This window comes from Balaenoptera physalus (assembly GCF_965194825.1).
Source record: "Balaenoptera physalus genome assembly, chromosome: 1".
NCBI classification, from domain to species: Eukaryota; Metazoa; Chordata; class Mammalia; order Artiodactyla; family Balaenopteridae; genus Balaenoptera; species Balaenoptera physalus.
The window spans coordinates 124963653-124991645 of NC_138882.1; the positions used below are offsets into that span (position 1 = coordinate 124963653).

The 27993-nt window shown below is 33.7% G+C and overlaps 2 protein-coding genes across 16 annotated transcripts in view; one reads left to right on the top strand and one right to left on the bottom strand.

Moving 5' to 3' along the window:
- LOC309656973 (uncharacterized protein) overlaps positions 1–27978 on the top strand; it is a gene marked incomplete at its 5' end in the record, with an annotated part of 31849 nt that extends 3871 nt beyond the window's left edge. Inside the window, one exon of the mRNA XM_082453975.1 lies at positions 322–27978. The remainder of the gene's footprint in view (positions 1–321) is intronic.
- The window catches only part of ADGRL2 (adhesion G protein-coupled receptor L2), a 273498-nt gene that overhangs the window by 186451 nt on the left and 59054 nt on the right, over positions 1–27993 (bottom strand). The gene's annotated exons all lie outside the window — the stretch shown is intronic.

A 27993-nucleotide genomic window follows, 5' to 3' on the forward strand; every position in this document is an offset into this window, starting at 1 on the left:
CAGGTTTTCTCTTTTCTCCGCGCGGCGAGCCAGAGGCCCCTAAACTTTTAGTTTCTGCGGTCCTCCTTTTGTGTGACTGCTCGGAGGAGAAAGGACGTCTGTTCGCCTCGGCTGCCTCCGTCCGGCTGGGGCGCGCGGGGGACGCTCCATGGTTAATGCGTCTTTGATACCTGAGATTTCCGGCAGGCTCGTTAATGAAAGTTACATTTTTTTTAAATTGCGATGACTTTTTCTTTGTAGTTACAGAGGGCTAGCCAAACTTTGACTTTATTGACTATATTTCACAAGAGCGTTTTGTTTGTTTTTGATTAAACCCACCAGGATAAGCAAAGGAAGGAAAGGAGACTACAAGGCTCTACTCGCAAGCGCATTCATCGTGCTGTTTAGGTCTGTTTCCCTCATTTCCTTACATTGAAACTGCTTTTGCTCTTGTCCTCTGACCACACTTCCTTGCGCCTCTCTGTTGGTAGTGTTAGCAAACAGCCAGACAGCGCCTACGATGGACCCAAACTAAAGAGAATAGACCACGACGGAGAAAATCGTGCTTGAAAAATGTTCGAAAGCCAGTTGTGTCCTTTGCATACGAGTAAAATCAAACCTGGATTTTTTTTTTAATTACAACATTTCTGAGCTAAAATGTATTTCTAAATCACTGTTTATACTAATGAATGAAGGCATCAATTAAAGAAGCATGTTTGCGTTGGTTTTCAAGAAAAACTGACTCTCCAAGACTTAAAATCTCTAGGAAATAGGATGAAACTTGAGCTTCTTTGCTTTCAGAAACAATATGTACTTTTTGTTGCTGTGGGTATGTTGCAGTCATCATACTTCAGAAATCATTTCAAACAACAGTGTTATTAAAATGTCAACAGCAGATTGTTCAAAAGATGTGAAGACTCTAAATACCTATATTTTGTCACAAAGCCAGATATTTGTAGTACTGAAGTAAATCCAGCTATTAGTCAAGTTTTCTCTCAACTTGTAAAAAATCAAGTTAAAAGTACACACGTGCAAATAACTGAAACATGCTCTTTTGGTTGATTCATTATAATTCTCAGGTTCAAAGAAGAATCCTTGATGATCAAATTTTTTTCTACTTAATGTATTGATGTTTTAACATTCTCACCAATACAAAAGATAAGAGGAGCCACATAGAGCATTGGTGCTTTAAACTACATAAACACTTCCATTTGGAATTTCTTAGATAACGTAATTCAAATATTGTCGATGCAGGATATAAACTAGTCTAGAAAAAAAGAAAAACACATGCAGAGCTAGTGTGAAACCTTATTTCGTTTTTACATCTGTCAAAATTTATACATACGACAGATCTACCTAGGAAAACTAAATCAGGCTTCTTTAAAGTAGTTGAAAAGAAAGAAGACTTAACAGAATTCTCAGACCTCAGTGGTCATTTATATCACAGTCTCCTTTGGAATTTAAAATTATTTTATTCGGTATTGTAAGCCAAGATATGTCAAACTGATAATAATTTGCATTTACCGAAAAATTTTAGCCCTTTCTTTTGTTCATCTTTGAAGATTTTTCATTCATCTAGGCATGATTCACAAGAAGTCCCAATGAGAGCATGGATCAGTTTAATGCTATTTTCTTTGGGGAGGCAGAACTTGGGCTGAAGTTTTTATTTAGTAAGCTTAGTAAGTAATCAGTAGAAAATTTTGCCTGAATTAAGCTGCCCATATGTTGGCTCATTTACTTGTTTATTTAACTCTCTCAGAAAGAATCTCAGGAAGAACCCACTGTCTTCATTTCTTAGGTCTGATGCACTTTGATGCTCAGGACATAAGTGAGTCACTCTCCACTATGTTCCTGAAGAGACTACAAAAAAAGGAGGGTGCATGGGAGGGGAAAGAAATTGTCAGAAGTGGGTTAAATCTATAGGGAGTGGGAAATGCCTCAAACAAGTTTTTCATTTTAACTCAATAGTATATGTATTTTAGAGTTCAAAGAGTTCAACACTTTTTTCTTAAGCATATAATAAGCTTGCTGTTTTTATAATTATATCTAAATGTATCCCTTCTCTAGGATAATGTTTTAAATATTAAAGAATTTTTAATTCTTTCCTTGCACTTTACACAAAATAATGCTTCAACCTTCTTTGTATCCACAAAGAATTGAAACAGAGCTTTTAATTGCATTGATATATTCAAGATTAAGCTGTTAGCCACAAACCTGCCATTACAAAGGAACACTTAAATGACACACACACACATCCAGAAAACATAATTTGTCTAACACTTCATGACAATTCAAAACATAATTTATAACAATACAGGTGTTATGGTAGAAAAAAATGAAATGAGAAACTTAATAATGTCCGCAGATGTTAGCAAGCTAAGGGGAGTTGGAGTATGTTATGCATTCCCTGCAATCCAATCAATTTAACTACACAATCTATACTATTATTTAAGTAATGGCAAAATCATTGACTTATTCATAATACTTGCTAATTGTTTTTAAAAATAAATTCTACAAAGGACAAAGGAAACACCCATTTCCATTTGTTTTATGTTAAATCAACATCTAACCACTCATGGTGATTTCATTCAAAGAAAACAGAAGGAACTCATTAGCTTATGTGGTTTGAGAGATTGATGGGCTTCAAACATTTTAACCATACATGTTTTTTCCAACTGTAGAAACTCATGTTTTTAATTTAAACATCTTTATGAAACTAAAGATTATTTTATTCAATGGATTCACATATTTCTGATACAGAAATTATGCTCATTTTTAAAGCTATTTACCATCCAGACATCTTCGTTTAGAGGGAGGTGATGAGGCACTTGTCAAAATACAAATATGAATGATAATAGTATGGGTACCAATTTAACGAATGTGAAAAAGTATGAAAATGGGCGTGGTTGCAAAGTATCGCGGTTAGTATAAGACAGTAGAACACTGTGAGTAACCTCTTCAATGCCCCACCCCGGCAAACTTGGATATAGGTAAGCCAGTTCTAAAAGGGCCCAGATGGGGGCTTCCCTGGTGGCTCAATGGTTAATAATCTGCCTGCCAATGCAGAGCACACGGGTTCGAGCCCTGGTCTGGGAAGATCCCACATGCCGCGGAGCAACTAAGCCCGTGAGCCACAGCTACTGAGCCTGCGCGTGTAGAGCCTGTGCTCCACAACAAGAGAAGCCGCAACACTGAGAAGCCCCCGCTCTCCGCAACTAGAGAAAGCCTGCACACAGAAACGAAGACCCAACACAGCCAAAAATAAATAAATAAATTTATAAAAGGGGCCACATGGAGGTGGACTTGGGTGGGGCAGAGAGAGGATCCAGGTCTTTGATGCTGGATCAGAAATTGTGTGAAGTTTGAGCTACAAGCTGTAGAGAACTACCAGTGAGAATAGACTGTATTCATTATTTTTGCCTTTGATGAGAGAGCTCTGTGAGAGTTCTAAAATAAAACAAATAAAAACATGTGAAACTGCTCTAGTTTCTAATACAGAAATAGAAATAAAATTAGCTAGATTTCATCCTAAACGTTGTGTTCCCTTTTCTTCGTTACTGTTCAATGATGCTTAGTGCTGAAACGTTTTCCCTACTCTAGAAAATAAATCTTTTAAAGCTCTAGAGCAGATCAAAGCAATTATGTGAATACCCAGACTTAACTAGAACTCGTTGAAAGTTCCTTCCTAGCACTGTTTTTCATTTTAGTTTTGCCATGCATGTAGGCTGAAAAGAAATCAGAACTCATTATCCATGAGAGAAGAAACATATGAAAGCATTTGGCAAAGCCATTAAGCTTTTAATTCTTCTCCCAGTTCTCTCCAGGCTGAGTAAATCTTGGTCCAAGAAGGCCAAACCCTATCTAAAATGTAGAGATGCAGTCTCCAAAAATAATGATAGTTTAAACTGTATTATAAATATGATTATGGTGTGCTGTACTTAATGATATTATTTAGAAGTACCTGATCACATATATTATTAAATACCTATCAGTTTGTAATTAATACTTCTTAAAAATATCCACCAAAACAACTGGTAGCTTGACTCTTTCTGTGCGCTTAGAGTATTTATATATGTCTAATTTTGTATAAAGGATTATACAATTTTTATAACATTATGATACTCAAAAGTAAGCGAGTTACAAAAGATGCCCCTCATAATATTGCTCCACTGAGTCTTACCCAACTCAAAGTTAGTCCTTCTTGCTTTCACATAGATTATTCTCATAATTGTTGGTAATGTCTGCACCTTGAGGATTTTCTATAATCGTGTCTTATAGATCTTCTATCAATGTTTCTGTCAAACCAGGAAGTGTAACTATAAGAACACTCATTTTATAGAAAGCTGTCTATGACTTCTTATAATAATTTTTTCATCATAAATTCTCATAACCAAACGTTTTCTTATTAAAGTATGTAGTTTAAAAATGAGCCTCCTCGTCCCTTTTCTATACATGCAAAACCTCTGTCAACAATACAGATGAAATTTCTTTAATTTTTTTTTTTAATTGTTAAACTAAAGGTAACCTAAAAGCACAAGTCTTTGTGACATAGCAATTTCACACAAGTTTAAATTGAATTTTTAGTGCCTCTGAGAATATCACTTTGATTATTCATGTCATAGTTCACTGTAGTATGGCAAAACTTGCAAAAGGCTTTTAAGAGTCAGGAAACAAACTCACAAATGCCCTCTTGGCATTTTAGAAGGTGAGTCAAAGATATAATTATATAACACTTGTAATATTTCATATTAGAATACATTGAAGTTATCCTAATGATACAGCATAAAATGATAATTGAAATATGTGATCTTAGTATTTTTAAACACAAAATTGCTTTGTTTCAGTTTTCAAAATATTTGATAATCTAAAATTGTGTAACATGAGATGTTTGACCTTGACTTTTTGATCGTATAAGGTGTTACTAACATTATTCATTATTTTGTTCTCTAATTAATATGATGGCTATTTTTTAACTACACTTGTCTTTTTTACTGTATTTTTAAAAGGCCTTTATTGGTTGTATATATTTTAATAAAAATAAATTTGTCTGAGCATGTGGAAACTAGAACAGCAATTTGCAGAGATTTTTCTTCTCAACCGAGTTCTCATCATAGTTTCTTGATAATAGAATGTTGCCATCTCTATTTTCAAGAATAATTTAAATCTTTATAATTAAGTTTTCAACTTATTGCAACTCTTTACAATGCATTCTTAAAGTCACTATGAAATCCATCACTTAGGTCCTAGACCAAACAATGATGTAATAGGCATACGTTTTTGTGATAAGTAAAAGTGCATTAGAAAAGAATCTTTTATTTTCTTTTAATTAGCATCCAAATTTAGAATCATACTAAAATGTCATCGATATCTCAAAGAGGTACTGAAATGATTTGGTAAGTGATAAGGTTTTGTTGAGTGATATTCAATGAAGAAATTCTGGTTTAGGTTAAACAATAAAAACACATAATCTCTCCAGCTATTCTACATTAAAAAGAAGTTGCCAAACTATCACCCGGATAATATATTCTTTGAATGATTTTGATTCAGTGATGGAGATGTGCTGCACTGAACCATCCACACTCTTATCCAACTATCCTGGTTGCCAAAATCACATATCTACAGTATAACTAAAGAGGATTATTAGTGCATTAAAAGAATGTTCCCCTTCATTATGGGACTGTAATTTATGACACCAATTTAATTAGTACTATGTCCTTACTACCTGAATTTAATGACCCAAATTCAAACCACGTATATTTCATTGTTCAGACAATGTAGAATACACAGCAAGAAAAACTAATTTCCTGTTTATTATCTAATGATAATTGAAACACAATAATTCATTATAATATATTCTGCTACTGCTATATATGAAGTGGCATGTCTCAAGGAAAGAGATTATGGAAATAACATGAAAAATATTTATAGTCTGTTAAAATCAGAAAAAAGTTGAATTTGTTAAAATAAAATCAGAGAAAAGAATGCTAGCTATAAAATGTAAATGTTTGAGAAATCAAAGTATGTAAACTATTTTTAAATAATATGGATCCCCAGAAGACTATCATTTATCATTTTAAAATAAACTTATGGGTAATCAAATAAGGAATCTGAAAAATATTTTTTTAAATGAATTTTGACATTTCATATAATTATTCAGTGTTTACTTGCCAGTGCCCTGTTACAAAATGATTTTAAATATGATTTATATAAATCAAAAAGAATTATGCAGATGTAGATTTGAGATGATAATGCTGGCCTGTTGTTTATATTGAATATTTCTATACAGGAGGAAATCATGTGATGTCAAAAATAGATGCTAAATTCAATCTTTAGAAAACTCTTTAACTACTTAGGTAGATATATAGCTTATTAAAATTCAGAGGTAAAATATTATACCTTATCACTGAGGGAAGTCTATCTTTGCCTGAATTTTCCAGTTAATGAAAGAAGTGTTTAAATACTCTAGTTAGATTATTAACTTCTACAAAACTGAAACAGATGTGTGTCTTAGTATGCCATTAAGTTTATGATTTACATAGAAACCTTACATAGAGCTGAGCAGAGGCCAATGATTCTAATTTGCTCTAGATTTACAATAACCTGATCTGGTTTTTGTAAGTATTGAAACACTTTTTAAACAAAATTAGAAAGCAGTTGTGCTTTGTGTGATTAAAGATGCAATTCCCTCTGGAGTAATGAGAAAAGTTAGAACATGTTTCTTTCTTTATGGATGTTTCTATTATAAACACGAGTGCTATACATTATATATTTTTGTTACTATGATTTCCTTGTTTTTAATTATAAAATAAACCAATTGAATTTCACTGTAGTCTCAATTGAAACTATGCCAAAATTTAGCTGAAGAATGTGTACTGAGCTTCATAAAAATCCTTAAAAATTTTCCCAGGGTATTAAGGTCTTGTTATACAAATACTAGTTCACCATAATTTTCTAGAGCAAAATATCTTTCTGATTAAGACCTCCACAGCAAAAAGACTTGAGTGCTAAATACATTTCAAGCCCTAGAAAAAGGCATATATAAAATTGTTCAAGACTAATGATCATTGGATTCATGTAAGTTACAAATAGAAAAAAAGTTCGTTTATTTTATCTCATTACACAAATAATAATATTTACGGCACTATTATTTAAACCTCCTTCTACTTTGCTTGGTGAATTGTAATCCATCAGCTCCTAAAAACCAAATCTATAAAAATACATTATTTTAAACACTGTGAATACTGTGTTCTTAAAAAATCAGTCAGAAATGTTGATATAAATATCATTGTAAGCATTTGTGTGTATATTTACGTTTATAGAAAATAAGTACATGCAAAAGTATTAATTCATTAAAAGTTTATCTCTCATAAAACCTTTATTAGCCCTTGAAGTCTTTGCCACTTCATTTAAAATGATTTATCTTTTGAATAACAAGGTTCCATTAATCTGTTTGACAAAAGAATTTTTAAATCATTTAAATAATTTATTTGAATGAATTATTTAATTTCTGTAAAATATGTGCACATGTATATGTATATACCTGTGTCTATATATTTGTCTTCTGGCACAATATCACAGAAGAAATACAGAACAGAATTCAGAATACATTGTCCTTGACACCAGCAATGTGACTTGGTGTTGCTGCCGATGTGTGCTTTGATCACCCACTGTTTGCACAGGACCCCTGTTAAAAGGCCATTTGTGCTACATTTGACACAGCAGGGTGATTTAATGTCAGAGAAACATGCATGTGATTTTCTATATTCATTTTTAATCCCGCATTTTTACTGAGATTGTAGGCTGACATATTTTTCAAAATGCAAGACTAATAAAGGCAATTATTCAACACTAAGAAAACCTGCTTTCCTCAATTCAGTGCTCTAGGTGCTACTGAAAAGTAGTAAACATATGCTATCCCCAGAGAAATAAATCATCTGTGGAAACAGGGCGAATACACATGGAAAATAAATAAGAATATACACAAAAATTTATAAGCAAGTATACAAAACTAATTAGGACATAAAAATTTATATAATATGTTTAATATGCATGGCATTCAGGAATTTTAACTATATACTCTCTCTTCACAGACTATTACTTCACAAAATTTTCTCTCAAAGAGATCTTATTATTCTTCTTTTCCCCTGAAAATGCGCTTTTATTAACAAAAATAATGAAACCATTGGATTTTTCTCCAACTTTGGTGAGGTTATGGAATAAATTTATGACAAGTTATCATCAATTTTATTTTTAAACATGCAGGAAAATAAGCTTTCACTTATGTATCTCCTACACACAACAAAACAAGTTGTATATATATATATATATATATATATATATATATATATTATATATATATATATATATATATATATATATATATATATATATATATATATATATATATATGGTAAAACCTTCTAAGTCACCTTTCTTTTGGAAACTCCATCCAGTTTTTTCTTTGTAGTACTGTTCCCCTCTCTATTATATAAGGTTTTGGTGGGTTCATTCGGGTTTTATTTTAATTTTGTGATCCATCCTTTCAACAAATTTCTTTTAACTTTAATTTACCAGGGAGGTACTAACTTTACTTACATGAAAATCTCAATCTGTGCTTGTGACATGTTACAAAATTTGAAGTCTCTGTCTTCTCCACGTCTTCTCCCACTTGTCCAACCATCCGTAAAACCAGCTATAACACTGTACCATTGTATACCCATTACCCACAATACTCAAATCTTAGTAAGGAGGTATGAAAATCACCCAGCACTCTCACACAACTTTTAAAAGTCCCTGATATACCAAAGTAGCATCATGAACTCTCAGGGAGACAGTAGTCTTTTAGAAGTTCGTTAGATGTCTAAAACTGCTTTCTGGAACTTCCTCTCTGGAAGCACCTTCCTCCCTACCCATGTTCTTGTATCTAGAAATGTAAATAGCCTCCCAAATACCTCCAAGTTGTATGATACAGGAAGTAACATTATACTGCTTAGAATGGTATGCACCAATCAGATGAAGTCGTTTTCTAATCATTTCTCCTACTCTCAGATTTTTGACGAACAGTGGCTTCTTTATTGTCTAGCAAAGGGCCTGAGCTGTAGTTGGTTGTTGGAAAGCATTTATGGAAAAATGAGTTAGAATCCTATAATCATAAATACTATTATAATATTTAGTTCAATAAGGCAGCTGCTTGTTATACAAATATTATAGCACTGCTTTGCTGATGTAGATATTATAAGTCAAACAACCTAGAAATCTTGTACAAATGTACTTATCACAAGTGTACATATAAACAACACACACATAAATTTACTTCTTAACAAATTTGTTTAGTCAATTTATTGAAATGTTTTTATAGGCCATATGTAAGTATTTTAATATCTACACAAATTAGTGATTACAATGAAATTTTAATGTTTTAAAGTTAATAACAATGTTTGTGTGTATGTGTGCTTTTATGTGAAGAGAAAAACAAATAGAGACCAATTGTTCAAGGAGTTTCTAGCACTATTAATTATCTTAGCGTGTGTCTGTGCCTCTGTCTGTGTGTGTTGGGGAGGTAGGAAGTAGGCAGAAGATTAATTAATGCATTTGAGTTTTTCAACTCAGAGAAGTTGAAAAGTTGGTTTTCTGTTCCATTTTACCTAGAACAGTCCTTCTGCCTTCGACTTTTTCTGTCCCAACAACTTACATGAGATAAAGATGTGTCTAGGGAACCTCAGAAAATAGAATCGAGGGGCTTACATGAAGCTTTTCAAGGGTTATATTTTGCACCCCAGCACTTTGGTCTTATTTAAAGGCAAAACATCTGACATCTTATACATTATGGTAAAAAGTATCATACTTCCATTTTAGTTCACTTATGATTCACTAAGCAAAGACTGGAACCCTACATTCAAGAGCCAAAAAGCATTTTAATCAATTTTTTCCTTCCAAATCACCAGCAAATGTTACTAATATTATCTTAAAGAGTAAATTATGGTGACCTAAATGGGAAGGAAATCCAAAAAAGGAGGATATATGTACACGTATAGCTGATTCACTTTGCTGTACAGCAGAAGCTAACACAACATTGTAAAGCAATTACACTCCAATAAAAATTAACTTAAAAAAAGAGTAAATTAATTAATTAAAATTTCCAAGGAAGATGTTCTGACTTTCTGCTGACACTTTAAATGTTGTTTCTTTTTGCTTACATTCCTGGTTTTTTTTAAAAAAAAACTTACCAAAATATATTAGTAAGTACTTTGCTATCTAATAAAATCACACTGAATATTATTTTATCTTTCTTTGATGACATGGAATTTTTCAGTGTTGAAGGACCATCAAAATGAACATTGATTATCATAGCACTTATTACACATCACTGTATTTATTGATTTACTCCTCCCCCCTAGATAGTAAACTCCTTAAAAATCTCACTAAACTTTATATGCCCAGCTGTTAGCACAGCATATAATAGAGATCACAAACCGCTGACCTATATAAAATCTAACCGACAAAGGTAATTTATTAGCCCCATAGATGTTGGGCCACACAGTGTTTTGTTTTGTTTTGTTTTTAATCTACTTTTCGTCAACTTTTAAAAATTAGAAGGCTTCAATTAAAACTTGGATTTCCAGCTTCTGGGGGGGAAAAAAAAAGGAAATATCCAGCAACTTTGACATATATTACCTCATAGCAACACTCGGCAGGAGAGGCTTTCCCTTTCAAACAAAAGGTCCACTCTTGGACTCACCACATTCTCCACCATTCCTTATTACCTCCTCATAACCAAGGCAGTGTCTTGTGCCTCGAGTGACCCAATTTGTGATAATGTTTTGTGTTCTACTTTAAAAGTGGCATTAAAAGAAAGTGAAATGTATCTTCACCTCTATCTCTGTGAAGTGGGAAAGGAAAGATAGATCAAGAGGACTATATATTTCTCCCAACTGCCTTTCACTCACTAACTTTTTCTTCCTGGCTCCTGGAAATATTTTAATTTTTGAGCTCCAATGGCCAACAGTTTATATGTGAACAAATGTGTGAATTATACTGTTAATACACATTATAGGCTATGAAGAAATGTACTAAGTAGTAGTAATAGTGCTTTGCTGTGAGGCTGTACATATATACTAACTCCTCTGTGCACTTACTACGTAACTCAATAATAAAGTTATAGTGCCCCCCTTATTCTTACTGATTGGCTTAATCCTCTCTACTTATATTCACATTTAATAGCTTTCTCTTTTTCTCCCCACTTGAAACCACTTTCCACCACTCTTCCACTGATGTTTACTCTTGCACTTTCTTTTCTTTCTGAGGCCAGTTCAGTTTCCCTACAGGGGAAGGTACCTTGGCATTAACAAATGATGATTTTGATTCTTCTGTACTACCTAATATCCCATAAATATAGCTCAAGGGAGGACAAATGAAAGGAACCAGTCTTTTTCAACCAAATAAATGGAAACAAACACCCTTTTAAGGATTAATACATACAGTTTAGAAGACTTACTAGTTAAACAAATAATTAAGACGTTAATTTAGCAGAAACTAAGTGCAAAATGTTTTAAAGCAAACAAGCTAAGCTTTTACTAAAAATTACTAGAAGTAATGGATTGTCTCAGATATGTTCAAAAAATATTCTTTCTTAAGATTATACTTTTCAAAGGAGACTATTTAGAATTGAGATTATCTACTGAACCTGAGTTAGGAAATTTTTTTTTTTTTTACTATTGCTAATATATGTTATGTTTCTTATATTTAGTATTATTTGTATTACTATTATTCCTAATTTTATTTTTTATTTTGATTTACAAATTTCTATTATGATTATAGGTCAAAACATTTTCCCATGAACTATAACTCTATTTTACATAAGTATGCCAACTAGAAAATGTGATGATAACGAACAACTCCACAAAGTGAGAATCACTCATATTAAACATGCTAGCATTTAAAAATTCCTATAAATTATATTGTTGGCATAATATCCTTTGTATCAGTTAAAAATCCTGAGTAATATATACACTCTGAAAAGACCTTTGTGCTCATTTCATAGTCTTATTGAAATACTGCTCTCCCCTATTTAACAGTTTTACAAAATTTTCAACTAACTGTTCTTTTCTTAAAGCACACAAACACCTGCCTACCATTTTTCTTCTTCTTTTTTTTAATACAGCAGGTTCTTATTAGTTATCTATTTTATGCATATTAGTGTATATATGTCAATCCGGATCTCCCAATTCATCCCACCACCCCCATTTTATTATTTAATTAAAAAACTATCTTTGGACTTCCCAAAGATAGTTGGGAAGCAGTGGTTAAGAATCCACCTGCCAATGCAGGGGACACAGGTTCAAGCCCTGCTCTGGGAAGATCCCACATGCCACGGAGCATCTAAGCCCGTGTGCCACAACTACTGAGCCCGCGTGCTGCAACTACTGAAGCCCGCGCGCCTAGAGCCCGTGCTCCACAACAAGAGAAGTCACTGCAATAAGAAGCCTGCGCACCGCAACGAAGAGCAGCCCCTGCTCACCGCAGCTAGAGAAAGCCTGAGCGCAGCAACGAAGACCCAATGCAGCCAAAAATAAATAAATAAAATAAATAAATTTAAAAAAAAACAAAGCTATCTAGGCAGCTTCACCATTAAAACTTTATTAGAACAATTATATCTGTCAATTGTTGGGATAGACACCATTTAAAATAAAATCATCACGAATCATTTCCCTTGCAACCTAGAAACAGACATTGGCATATATGATTGAATCTCCTTCATATTAGAAATTTTCTTTTTTTTTTTCACTAAGCAAGGCACTTCTAAATGACGAAAACAAAATTGAGCTTCCAGTAATTATAGTATTTATTTTTCAAAAAATTTGTCTTTTCTCCCTTTTCACTTTTCCTGACAAATTGTAAGATAAAAGTTATATTCAATTCATAAAATTGGATAATTAATTTGGCCAATTAACTTAGTCTGTGTCCATGCTAAAAAGTATGAAACATTTTTACTGTTATTTTTGACTCAATAGAATACATACATTAAGAAGTGAAATGTCTTTTCTTGATGCTTAATGAGCATCCCATGAGTCTATACCTAGGTGAAATCATTTATGTTCACTTCTTACTTAAAATTCTGCAATTTCGTACAGTGAAGAATTTAGTAAATACCATTTTAAATCATTTTTCTCTCCAAAAGTTTTTGAAACAGCACCACTGAAGCACTTGACATATCCTTTCCAAAAAGGCACGATATTACTTTTGAAAAATAAGGCTATATTGAAGATTAACCTTTTCTTCTCCCTTACCTTAAAAAAGATCAGTTGAAAAAGATCTGAAAAGGGCCTTATAAAGTAAAGTGTAAATTCAGTTAACTTTGGTTAATGCTAATTTTAAGATGCTCTTTTTTTAAAAAAATTTTTTTCAGAAAAGCAAAGTAACTTAAAAGCTTAAAATTTGGACCAGGCCACCTGGATTCAGATCTCAGCTCTACCTTTTTCAAGCTGTGTATCCTTGCATAAGTTATGGAAGCTCATCTTTAAATTAACTGTCATTTTCTTTCCTCACTTATAAAATGGGAAATAATAATTTCATGTATTTTTATAGTGTGGCTGTGTTATATGAATTAATACAGGTAGTATCTGACACACAGTAAGTCCTCAAATATTTGCTATTTTTTGGTATCATCAATAGCATAAGACAGTTGACAGTTCTTCAAATACTCCTACATAAATGCCTAAAATTGTATGAGTTAATGTGTAGCACTTTTGAATATTCTTACATATTCTTACACACTGGGTTGTATTAGAGCAAAGAATTTTGGAAGTACATTTTGAAACATACTGCTTTATATTGACTACATAAAATTTTATTATCATATGTATGCCAGTGTTGTTGCTGGTACTTTGTTTTATTTTGTTAGCAATTTGAAGAATCCACTCACTCTTAGTTATGTTCATAGCTTATGATTTTCATTCTTTTTTAGTTATAAGTGCTTTGTTTTTCCTTAAATCCATAATATTAGAAGATTATCTGGTTAAACTTATTATACTCTGTAAGAGCTAAATACAATTAAGGACAGTTGTCTGTTACACATCCTAATTTATATTTATTCACTTATAACACTTCAGAGTCCAAAAATAATTTGAGGAGATTTACAAACAAATAAAAATAAAAGTAATAAGAATAACTAAGGCCAAGCTATGGAAGCAACCTAAGTGTCCAACAACAGCTGAATGGATAAAGAAGATGTGGTACATAAATTCAATGGAATACTCCTCAGCCATAAAAAAGAATAAAATTTTGCCATTTGCAATAACATGGATGGACTTGGAGGTTATTATGCTAAGTGAAATAAGTCAGACAGAGAAAGACAAATACTGTATGATATCACTTACATGTGATATCATATGTGGAATCTAAAAAATAAAACAAGTGAATATAACAAAAAAGAAAAAGACTCACAGATATAGAGAACAATCTAATGGCTACCAATGGGGAGAGAGAAGGAAGGAGGGACAAGATCAGGGTAAGGGATGAAGAGGTACAAACTACTATGTATAAAATAAATAAGCCATGAGGATATATTGTACAAAACAGGGAATATAGCCAATATTTTATAATAGCTGTAACCTGTAAAAATTGTGAATCAGTATGTTATACAACTGAAACTTATATAATATTTACATCAGCTACACCCCAATTAAAAAAAAAAAAAGAGTAAGAATGGTAATAAGGCAAAGAGAAAATAAGGATTGGAAAGTAAAAAAGCAGGAAAAGTCAGTATAGGCGATGTATGCCTTTATGTGTGCTAGCCTTAGATTTGCCTTTAGTCTTTCTAGCAGCCACATAAACAGAAAGGCTGTTATAAGATTCCCAATGCTCAGCAAATGCATGACCTGATGATGAGATCAGGGAGAGTCCTGACTAAATGGTGAAGCTGGTCAGTTACTTGTCCTTCCATCTCTTCTCTACTTCTGGTCCATCTCTCCACCCTGTCTTCTGCCCTATTGAGTTGATACAGCTCAGTTTTGCCTCTGCTCCACAGATACCTTCTTTCTTTCCTCTTTTGTTCTAACTACAGCAACAACAAACCCCCCCCACCAAAGGCTAGTTTTACTTTTCTCTGAGCTAAGTTACCTAGTGTATCATATACACACTTCCAAAGGCTCATTCTGGCAGATGTTTAATAGGAAGGAAGGCATCAAAATCTCTGGAAGGACTTGAGGGAGTGGAGAAGAAGACCCAAGTGGTTTTGGTAGAGTGTTCCGCATTTCCACTGCCAACCCTGGGAAACACTGTCTTAAAACAACTGAGAGAATGTAACTAAATTTAATGAATTAACCATTTCTAGCAGGGAAAATGATAAACTCAGAAGAGAGACAGTGGCCCCTGGGTATAACTAAGATATACTATTATTTAACAGCTGGGTTCTAATTCAAGGAATAGTGTACAATTAATTTTTAGAATATGTCTATTTTACTATAGACCACAATGAATTTTGGTGTTAGAAATTATCCCCTCATTAATATATTGTACTAATGAGATAATAAGCTTGACTTCTCAGGTTATTTGGGGATATGTCTTCTTGGATTTGCCTTTTTTTGTTTTGTTTTTACAGGATTTTGTTCAAGAGACGGGGGTGGGGCAGGCTAGGGGATGAACATTTAATCAAGCACCATCTTTGTGTCAGATATCATGAAGACTTTTTAACGTTACTTCATTTTAGGGCTCTCATTCAGCTGGCAAGACTTGGTAAGGCTTGCTGGTAGTTTATGGCCAGCATCTGTTCTGATCAATCAGTGCCCAAGCCCAACAATTTACACATTACTAAATATTTTAGTATTACCCCTACTTTATTTAATCTTCCAAATAAACTTCCAGGGAGACGGGAACACTGGAAGCTGGAAGCAGAGATACTACTCGGGGACACCCTGTCCTGCCTTTGCCAGCTCCTCCCCATTCTGCCTAGAGAAGGTTTTCTTGCTTGTGCTAGTTTGGTTCTAGAACTGGGAGAGCCTGATGTTTATAAGCATTTTCTTACATGCAAGTATCTAGGCCATGAGTGTAAATTATTCTAGAATGGCCAGTTTGAGTTTAAACAATTGTGGTTTTCAACCCTGGCGGTAGTGTCCCCGGCAGCTCTGTGGCCCACAGGGAAGCCGAAGAAGAGAAAGGCCAAGCCAAGGTACACTGCATCTGCATGCACCTGCTCCTGATACAAGTGGCCACCTGGATCCAGGTGGAATCCACTTTGGTATTTTTTTTTCTGGCCATGCCGTGTAGCTTGTCTTGTGACATCTTAGTTCCCTGACCAGGGATTGAACCTGGGCCATCTTAGTCCCCTGACCAGGGATTGAACCTGGGCCTTAGGCAATGAGAGCACGGAGTCCTAACCACTGGACCGCTAGGGAATTCCTTACTTTGGTATTCTTGTCTAAATACATTAGGAAATGGCAGGTGTGCATGTGATATCTTCCTGCCCATCTATAACCAACCTAAAATGCTGTAAGTCCTATGATAAATGAGGAAATTGTGACAAAGAAAGGTTAACTTGCCTAAGGTGCCTAACGGTAAAAGAAGTATTAGATGTGTCTTTAAGACTAACGCCTAAGCATCTTGTTTCAGTTTTCTTTTAGCTGAAAACCCTTTTCCTCTGAAAACAATCTTACGTAGCCGCCCAATACATTAATAAGAAACAAGTATGCCTGCTCTGATTAAAGCAAGATAAAGGCCAAGAGTTCACTCTCAGTTATGCCCTCATCACTGATTTTAGCAGTTCCTGAAGGACCTCCACAAAACTCAATGTTGTGCTCTTCAGAGTTGAAAAAACACTGACTTACAAAATGCTGCCACCCTCAGACCCGCTCTGTGTTGTTCACCTTGGTAAATAATTCATTTAACAAACATAGTGTATAGCTACTGAGTGCCTGACCCTAGGAATACAAGGATAAATAAATAGTGTATGCCATCAAAAAGCTCATAGTCTGAGGAAGAAGGAAAAAAATTAAAAAAATTAAAAAATTACCACTGATATCGAGCCTTTCTGTATCAGTTTTCAGAACTGTAAAAGATAGGAATGTTTAGCCCTTTAACAGATGAGAAAACGAAAATCAGAGAAGTTAAGAGGATGCATTGTCATGTATCCCTTGAGTAAGGAAATAAAGATTACCATCTTGGTCTCAGGGACGCCAAAACCAGGGCTCTTTCTTCTGTGTGATGCAGCCTACAATTTGTTGTGAATCTTTAACAAAGTAAGCACATTTCACCCCAGATTTAAATTTAAAATGCAAATCACTTAAACAAGAAGGAAAAAAAGCCCAGAGAAACCTACAGATTAAACCATTAAAATCATTATCATAATAATACCACTTAACACAACCACTATTATTACACATCTGTTATCTCCTTCCCTTCTCACAACAACTGTGTGAGGTAGGAAGGGTGGCAGATATTATTATTTGGATTTCACAGAAAAGGAAGTAAGACTCTGGGCTATTAATGGAAGGTAACGTGGTAAGGGTGAAATTTATTGACTTAAGGAAAAAAATAACCTTTTCTTGCAGTAACTATCCCTAACTAACTGTGAGACTGTGGAAAAGTCAACTAACTAACCGTCTTAGGCCACAATTTGCTCATCCGTAAAAGTAGAGGGTCCAGACATTTCATCTTTACATTAAGGGCCCTTCAGTTCTGACATGTGATGAATCTGCAAGCTAGTATATGGCTTTATTAGAAGAGAATCTACCTTCTGTTCCAAAGTTTTCTAGGATTTCACTCTGCTTGTTAATATAAAGCTGTATGGAAACTTCCTGGTTTCCTGGGCATAAAGTTTGGTCATATAAACAATTTAATCTTTAATCCAATCTATTTTAAATTATAAGTAGACCATGCTGATTAAAAGGTAACTGAATAATCCTTGCCAGTTAGAAGCAAGGAACCTACATGTAAATTAGAGTGGGTAAAGGAACACTGGAGAAAAATCTAGATGAACGTGACATGAAAAACACAGAGAAGTGATAGCATTATATGATTGCATTACAAACTTCCTGGTCAGAAGGATGCTTTTCTAGTGCAGGCCACAAAATTATCAGGGCAGCAACACATCTTAGTGTTAGGGATTTTAGTCTCAAAGTATCCACAGAAACTCTCATTCCACAGAAAGCAACACACTGACAATTTCTTGACCAGCCTTGCTGATAATTTCATTTCCCAGAAGGCAGAGTAAGCAGTAAGGGGAACTCTACTCTGGACCCAGTTCTGACAGAAACCAGTAGGTAAAATAAAATGATTGGAACCTTGGGGAAAAGCAACCACGCGCTCTTGCAGTTTGATTTAAGCAGTGTTCTGCCTATGCAAACACAAATGATTCTAATGAGCAAGAAAATGGGGAGGAAACTAAAGAAGCCAGTATGCTGCACAGGGACCTACTGACAGGCTCTGAATTTCAAACAGCATGTGCAAAAGATGGTAAAAGGGGACACATAATCAAGCACAAATATGTGAAGGTAGCATAGACCTATAAAAATAACATCAGCAAGACTAAAGCACAAAATGAGCTGCGGCTTGTGAGAGAGACTAAAGAGAGCCAAAAATGATCTCCTTAGCATGAAACGAGGAATAAAATCCATACAGGAGCAGACCCATTTTCTAAAGTTGAAAATGTAAAATTCATTCATGAAAAAGAGAAAGCAAAATGTCTTTACTCCTTTATGTTTCTTCCCTGCTGGTTCATTCATCTCGGCTTACATGTCACCTATTCAGAGAGGACCTGGACCACCCTTTCTAAAATAATTCTCTCTGACATCCTCTAACCCTTAAACTTTTCATTCCTCTAATCACTGACTGCCATTATTTTACATACTTAAGCTACTTCTTTCTGCTGTATTAGGATGTAAGCTTTATGAGTACAGGGACTTTGATTTGTTCAGTACAGTATCTCCAGGCCTTGTATGAACCAAGTACTATTCAATAAATATTTGTTCAATGAATGAAGTCAGACCACTAGACACTGGCTAAAAATGGAAAGGCAAAATAGGTAAAGTGATTATAATATAGGTGACATTTATCGAGTCCCTAGTAGGTGGCATACACTCAGTATTTAGATGTATTCACTCAATCATCATAACAACTCTATAAAGCATGCCTTATATCAGGTTGAATAGTTTGTCCCAGATCATACAACTAGAGAAGTATAGACCTAGGATTTGAACCAAGATGGTTAAGTCTATGGTCTGAGTACTTTACCTGTATGCTATACTGGGAGACCCTGACTAGTATAGCTAACAATATGCCTCTTGACCTTTCTGAATTATTACCAGAAACTTCTAAGTGAGATGGAGTATTTAGCTGATCACCTTTGAGAAAATATAGTAGAGGGGAAAAGAGAAGAATACTTTATGTTCAAAAAATTGCAGAGTCTGCAAACTTCAGATCCATGAAACTTATGTGGTGTGGGGGGAGAATAGCCTAGATCATACTTATAAAAGATAATTTTGTGCACATTTTTAAAAAGTGGTTATTAGGAAAAAGTGTAAATTCAACAAGAATAAGCTATTCAGCCCAATTTTATATGTTCTGTTCTACAAAGTTAATAAACTAGTATATCAAGGCACTAACTATTTGGATTCTAGCAAGTCATTTAATAAGGTCTTTCTTTATAACCTTGTGGACCAGATGGAGAAATACAGGTTAGGGATAGTACTATTATGTGTTTTCATATCTGGCTGAACGACTGCACCCAATGGCAATTTTAATGAATCTGTGTCAGCCTGAAGGAGGGTTTGTCCAGTGATATACCACAGGCCTTTGTCTCTGGCCTTGTCTAATGTGAACATATTTATCAATGACTGAGATAAAACCATAAGAAGGCATTCCTATCAAAAATCAGTTACATGAGATAAGGAAGGTGAGTAAATACACTGGATTATAAGATTAAGATCTGAAAATTCTTAACAATTAAAAGATGAACAAAATCCAACAATATACAGTTTGGTTGGAATAACTGTGAAGTCCTGCCTTGGGACCAAAACACCAACTACCTAAATTCGATTTGAGGGATATGTGACGTAGTAACAGTACTCATGGGAAAATAGAGGAGCTTTACTTGGCAGTGAATCAATGGTATAATATGGTTACAAGAAGGATGGGGGGAGGGGGAGGAAAAGGAGGAGAGGAAGAAGAACAAGAAGAGAAGAAAAAGATGAAGAAGAAATAATTTGGCTGCATTAATAAATTTAAGATGTGCATAGAATAATGGGGGACATAATCTGACTAATTTTGAGCTGTTCAGATTACCATGCTCAGTTCTGAGAGCTACATTTTACGGAAGATATTAATTAAAAGATTTGAAAACTTTTAGTATTTAGCAGCCTGCGTGGTAAAGGGACTTAAAACCGTCTCATATGAGAAAAGGCTGAAAGAATTGAGGAACTTTTAGCCTGAAAGTCGTTATATTTGATAGCTATATTGGAATACTGTAAACATAATAATAATAATTTGAATCATTATTCATCATTTATTATTCGCTAGGCACTGTGCTAATCATTCTACATTAATTAATGCTAGCCACAACCCCAATAGTGGGTTCTGGTTATAGATTAGAAAACTGAGACTGAGAGAGATTAAGTAACATACCCAAGGCCATAAACGCTAGTGAGTGATAATGCTTCCATTTGAACCCAAGTCTATCTTTCTCCAGTACTGCCCACTTATCCTCTACAGCAGGCTCCCCCCAATAGATAGAAACTAAATTGTATTATGTATGTGTGTGTATGTTTACATATGATAAAATTATGTGAAATAACAGAGAATCAAAACTATTTACAGTATTAAAAAACTGGAAATAGATATATCAAAATTTTAAAAGTGATTGTTTTCGGTACTGGGAATATAGCTATTTCCTTCTTTTATCTACTTCTTTTAATTTTCCAGATCGTCTTTACTAAGCCTATCCTAGTTTTATAAAAATATCACCTATATTTTTTGAATTAAAAAATTATTATGTGAAAGAGAGATTAGCTTTATTCTGAATTGTCCAAAGAGGCTGAATGAAGATGCTGCAAGATACAATAAGGCCTATTTCAGTTTAAAAACAGAACCTCTTGTAGTCAGAATTTTTCAAAGATGCAATATCTTGATAGAGGAAATACTGATCTTCCTGTTCGTGGAGATGCTAACCCAAGTCTGAAAACACTAAAATTTTATTGTTCTATGTGGTTAAATAAGCCAAGGACTAGGTAGTTAATATATCACTGGTTAACATATCACTTCATACTGAGGTCTTTCAGACTGCTTAAGGGGTCTTATTTTATAAGTACTTTTAATAAAATATTTGTGTAATGAATACATGAATGTATACATTTAGAACAGGAAAAGTAGACCATGGATAATATTATTTTTTGTACCAGCCTTTTCACAAAGTATGCACAGGTAGTAAAGACTGTACTGAAAGGTCACGCTCATTTGTTTGTTCAAGTTCCAAGGTACTCCTGGCTGTTGACATCTGAGCACAGAATAAGTGGTCCCTCCAGGAAGCTTCATTTGGGCATGACCTCTTCTCACACAGTCTAGCTCTCTGCCTGCATTCCAGGCTCTTGAAAGCAACCCTCCTTTTTTTTTTTTTTTTAAACCAGGACTTCTATTAACTAAACTGAAAACTCCACAAAATCGGGAATCATGTCTGTTTTGATCTTCTTATATTATATAATGCTTGATATAATAGACACAAAACAAGTATCAATAGAATTAATCAGTTTGGCAGATATATTCAGCAAGTTTTTCTTTTGTTATCTAAGTATGGTTAGAAAGAGTGCCTTTGATTTCAAGTATAGACCAACAGCAGAGTTTATCTCAAAGGATTGCCATTATTTGTTATCTTTTTCTAGATTCCTGTTTCCTATCTGTGAGTAGATACAAAGACCCACTGCTTTAGGCCTTGAAGCTGTTTTTTTAAGTAAGAAAAGCAGTGTGATTTTTCTTTTCAGAGTATAAAGTTGTCAAATTTTGCCATATGATAGGTGTATGAATTAAGTTTACAATACGGAGGTCTAGAGAAGAATTTGAGACATTACTTCCTCTTTTCCAAGGTGAACTCTAAACCCACTTTTCATTTGTGTTCCTACCACACAATTTGTATCAATATGAATAGGGCCAGGCCACAAAATAACTATAGGAGAAGCAAATGTTTCTGCCAGTTCTTTCATATAGTTGGAGACAGTAGTGAAGGGAACATCCTAGTTCTGAAACCTGCTTAATCAGTTTCACAGTGCACAGACTGGATAGGCTTCATTTATTCTTACTATTATACATATTAAAGTATCTTCATGACATTTTTGTAGCTTCTCAGGGTACGGACATACTTAAAATAAATATAGGCCTTCAACAGGAAAATTCCTGAAATGTATCATCAATGTAAAAGAATAACCACTCTACTTTAAAAAAGTGTAAGTAGATTTATTATTCAAAAAACACTGTGATAATGGAAGGCACAGTAAGAAATACAGGACAAAAGGCCGAGGTAGGAAGTTTTAAGGAAGATATCACATGACCATCAATAAAAAGATGGGCAAATAAAAGTTAACAGTTGTCCATTACTTATATGATCAACTTAGGAACATATTAAAAATACCAATTTCCAGCCCACAAGCCTGTAGATTCTGACTCAACATATATGGTCTGGGGCCTAAAAATCTGTAATTAAAAAATGTCACCCCAAATTCTGATGCACAGCCAGGTTTAGGAACCATAGACTATATACTGAGGATAAGAAGAGAGTACAGAGTAGATTTCATTCTCAACAAATTCACAATCTAGTGACTAACATGACTATGAATTCTTGAATTAGAATGATGAGGAGCTGCTGGTTATTAGAATATTTCAAATAAGAAAAACACAGCCTAAATTAAGGTAGTAATAGTGAAAACAAAGAGTAGAGCAGACATTTGAAAGAAATGTTATGGGTAGATTTGACAGACAGGATTATTTCTTCTGAGAACTCTCCCTGGCTTGTAGATGGCCATCTTCTCTCTATGATGTCTTCAAGTCATCTTTCTCTCTATGTCTTCATGTCGTCTTCTTAAAAGGACACCAGTCATATTGGATTAGGGCTCACCCCCAATGACCTCATTTAACCTTAATAACTTCTTTAAAGACTATCTGCAAATATAGTCATATTTTGAGGTCCTGGGGGTTTGGACTTCAACACATGAATTTTGGAGGGACATAATTCAGCCCTTAACAACTAACTAGAAATAAAACAGACCAGCCAGGTCCTTAACATAGCATAAAATGCTCAATAATTGTTACAGTCATCCCTTAAATTTCAGTCCTTTCCTCTTCCATTCAGGCCATGTAAATTCTCAAGTAGAAAGTAACTGCAAAGTAATATTACATGCAGAAAGGGCTTCTTGATGGAAGCCCTCTAGATACCAGAAGTTTAACTGTCCAAATACTAGTGGTCCTAAGCCTTGTCATAAGGAATAATCTTAGTTAATCCTTACTTTGACCTGCCTCGGGAATAAATCAGAGGCAAGAGGTATGTTCTGGTCCAGGCAGGGCTTCAAAAAAACTCACCCAGGAACTCTTCCCAATCCCCTTCCCTTATGGTGGAAAAGGTATTAAAGGCATTATTCATCCATCGCCTCCTATGACTATCAGCACGCAGGAAAACCATCTCAGAATTTAATTTTCTTTATATAAGGGTATCAGGACTGTTTTAGTTGCAAGTTACAGAAACAACTCAAATAAGCTTCAGCAAAGGCAATTTACTGGTTCATGGATCCCTAGAAAGTTTAATAACTGGAATTAAGGTTCAGAATCAGTCTTCGCTGGGATTCATCAACCAGTATATTCTCTCTTTGCCTAAGAGTCTGTTCTGTGATTCCAGTTTATAAAATTACAAGGACAGACTATGACTGGCTCAGCTTTGGCCAAGTGCCCAACATAAGACCAATCAGAGGTTCAAGGTTAACTGAGCACACAAATTCTTTTTAAAAATTTTCAAAACACAAATGTAAAGAAAGTCCTCGAAAAAGAAACACTATACTTGGGAATTCCCTGGCAGTCCAGTGGTTAGGGCTCAGCACTTTCACTGCTGAGGGCCCAGGTGCAATCACTTGTCAGGGAACTAAGATCCCACCAGCCACACGGCAGCCAAAAAAGGAAAAAGAAAAAAAAAAAAAAAGAAACTCCTAGAGATACTCTGATAATTTATAATATATTTATTATTTTGAGTATTTAGCTAAAAGGAATCTATCTAAAAATACTAAAGATTGAAAAAAAAGATTCTATATTATAGACAGCAATATAGACAGCAATATATTATATAGACAGAAATATATTATTTTTAGCCTAATACAATATTTACAATTATACTTGTTCATTTAAACTAAACAGAAAAGTACCTATTCTTATTTCTAATTTTATTTTTTTTGTTCACTGCAGTTCTTATAGCTTGAAAGTTAAATGTCGAGATCAAACTCCATTTCAGTGTAACTAGGTTTAGCTTAGCAAGTTAAAACTTGATTATACTGTTAATTTCTAATTTTATAGAAAAGAAGGGTTTACATGTTATTTTGAGGAAATCAAATGTTAAAAAATAATTTAATTTTTAGATATAGTTTTATGGGCAACAAGAATGGGAATAAAAGAGAAGGGGACAAAAAAGAATGATAATGGCAATTTCAATATTTGAAGTCTTTGTGGGTCTAATTCTGCTTTTTATCTTTTTTTACCTGATTCCTGCTCATTTTTTCTTTGTTGTTTTTGTTTTTTTGTTTGTTTGTTTTACAGTGTTTTTGTGATTTCTGATTGTGGGCTTGTACTCATGGAATTTTATCTGTAAAAATTCTTGGAGAGATGGAATAAAGTTAGGCTCTCCAGAGGGGATTTTCTTTTGATTCTCCCGGGCACAAAAGGTACAACTAGGGACAAGTTTAAGCTAAATTTCTTATCTTGGAGTCTTTAGACCACTGAGATTATAAAATTCTTGCTGGAAACAGTAATGTCGGTTTCTGATTATGATATTTCAAGGGAGAATTTTTTTAGTTATGCATTTTGTAATTTACCTTGCCGTCCTCTGTGAGATGGATTTATCTGTAGATCAGGTTAACAATGAGGATATATCCATTTTGCATTCCAGCACTGAATCCTGGGCTTTGTCACTTTCCTTGTGCCAGCAAGGACATGAAAAGTGAAATTCATGTTCACCCCACTCAGTAAATGCCCTTAGAGTGAGAAATACTTCAGTTCTCAGCAATTCTTTGTGAGAAAAATCATGTTTTCCTCTAAATTAATGTAGGAAAAAACACTTGATAAAATTCAGCATCCTCATCGATTAAAAACAAACAAACAAAAAACAAAGCAAACTAAAAATAAAAAGAAAATTTCTTAACTTGATAAAGGATATCTGCAAAAAAACCTACAACTTTTTTTTTTTAATATTTATTTATTCATTTGGCTGCACCGGGTCTTAGTTGCGGCACACGGGATCTTTGGTTGTGACATGAGAACTCTTAGTTGCGGCATGTGGGATCTATTTCCCTGACCAGGGATCGAACCTAGGCCCCCTGCATTGGGAGCATGGAGTCTTAACCACTGGACCACCAGGGAAGTCCAAAAAACCTAAAACTTAATGTTGAAATGTTCAAAGCATTTTATTTTAAAAATCAGGAAAAAAGAAAGTTGTCTACTATTACAATTTCTATATAATACTGAACTAGAGGTCTGGTTGGTGGAGTACACAAGGAAAAAATGAAAGTATAAGAACTGGAAAGGAAGAAATAAAGCTGGCATTACTAACAGAAGTTAGATTGCTTACATAGGAAATCCTAGAGAAAATACAGATAAATTATGATAATTAATAAGAAAGTTTTGAAGATTTGTTGAATAAAATAAAAATACAAAATTATTTGTATTTCTATGTGTCTCAAACGTTAGAAACTATCACTACACAAAAGAAATCATTGGAAGATACAATTTTAAAATATTTTATTAAAAAAGTATTTAGAGATAAATATAACAAATTTATGGGAGAAATAAAATCTTTTTGAAAAACATTATAGAAAATCCAAACAAATGGAAAAGTAAACCATATTCTTGGATTGGAACACTAAAACTTATAATACAAGTATAAGTCCCCTTCAGATTGATCTGTAGATTCTAAAATATTTCAATCAAGTTTTTTGCATGTGTAGGAGGTGGCATTGACAAGCTTTTCCCAAGACTTATATAGAAAAGTAAAGGGCCACAGGAACAAAGGTATTCTTGAAGGAGAATAGAAGAACTTATCAAATTTTTACAGTTATTTTAAAATTCTAATAATTTTAGCAGTATAATATTGGTAAAGAGGTACAGTAAAACACAGACCCAAAAACTAGATTATAAATACAGTATATGGAAACTTGATTCATGAAAAGTCTAACTCTGAAGATCAGCGAGGAAAGCATAAACTATTCAATACATGGTGCTAAGACTATGGTTTCTAGTTTTAAAAATTTATTTCTGCCTTACATCATACAAAAAAATTTCAAATTGATTAAAGACTTAAATGTAAAAAGCAAATGTTAAAACACAGAAGATAAAGGGTAAGATTTCTTAAGTGGAAAATATAAAATATAAGCAAAACAGGAATGTTTGCTAAGTTTTACTGCATTAAGATTAAGAGCTCTGTCCATAAAAGGGCACCTTAAAGAAGTGAAAAGACAATTCATGAACTAGAAAAGGACACTTGTCACACAAATAAAGAAGAATGGATTAGTATATGTATTGCCTAAAATTCAATTTTTAAAAATTGTTTAAAAGGAATCAGTACCTCATAGAATAGGAAGCTCTAATTGTCAATAATATGAGAAAAGATACACAATCTTATTAGTAATCAAGGAATTGAAAATTGAAACTCTGAGTTTTTATTTCACCTTCACAAAATTGATAAAAAATTTTAAAGTATCTGACAATATTAGGTGCTGACAAGAATGCAGATCTATCAGAACATTGATATTTATACTCCTGGTAGGGGTATAAAATTGATACTTTGAACAACAGTTAGCAATTATCTAATAAATTTGAAATTTTCCATACTCTATGACTCAGCAATTTCATTTTCAAGCATATATTCTAGAGCAAAGTTTCTCAGCCTTGTACTATTGGCATTTTAGTTCAGATAAGTCTTTGTTGTGGGAGCCGTCTTGTGCCTTATAGGATGTTTAGGGCATCCCTGGCCTTTACTTACTAAAAACCAGTAGCATGCTCCAAGTTATGATAACCAAAAATGTTTCCACACTTTGCCAAATATTCCTCAGGGCAAAATCACTCCAGGTTAAGAACAACTTGCCCTAGAGAAATTTTTGTACCTATCCACTTGTACATGTTAAAGAATGTTCATAGCAGGACTATGTGTAATAGTAAAAAGAAAACATAAAGAACTGAAGCAACCCAAAAATCCATCAACATTAAAGAGGAGAAATAAATTATGTCATAAAATGGAATACTATACAACAGTGTAAACTAATGGATTATAGTTATGTGCAGTAAATGGTTGAAACTCAAGACTTAATGTTAAATGGAAAAGTAACATTCATTTACATATTATTGCAAACATGTAAACCAAACAATAGTATGTTTAGGGATGCAAATACATGAGACAAAATTACAAGGGAAAACAAGGGATAGAGAAAATTTAGAATAATGTTTAACTCGTTGAAATGAGGGTTAAGTAATTGTAGAAGGGAAACAAGGGACTTAAGTATTTTTGATTTGTTACTTATTATGTATTTGAAATTTTACTTTTTAGCTACTAAATATCAATAAAAAATTTTTAAAGGAAACAAGTATTTTAACCTTATAAACTGTGTAAAACAATTCAGTAACACCCCAGAAATATATTTTTTAATTTATTTAATAATTTTAGTTTATATATTTGATTGGTATGTTTATGTATTTGAAATAATTTTAGAAGCCAATTTAGAATATTGCTTAGGAAAATTCGGTGGTTAAAACAAAATGGATTAACCATTCATTAAGAAAGACATTCTGTCTTCA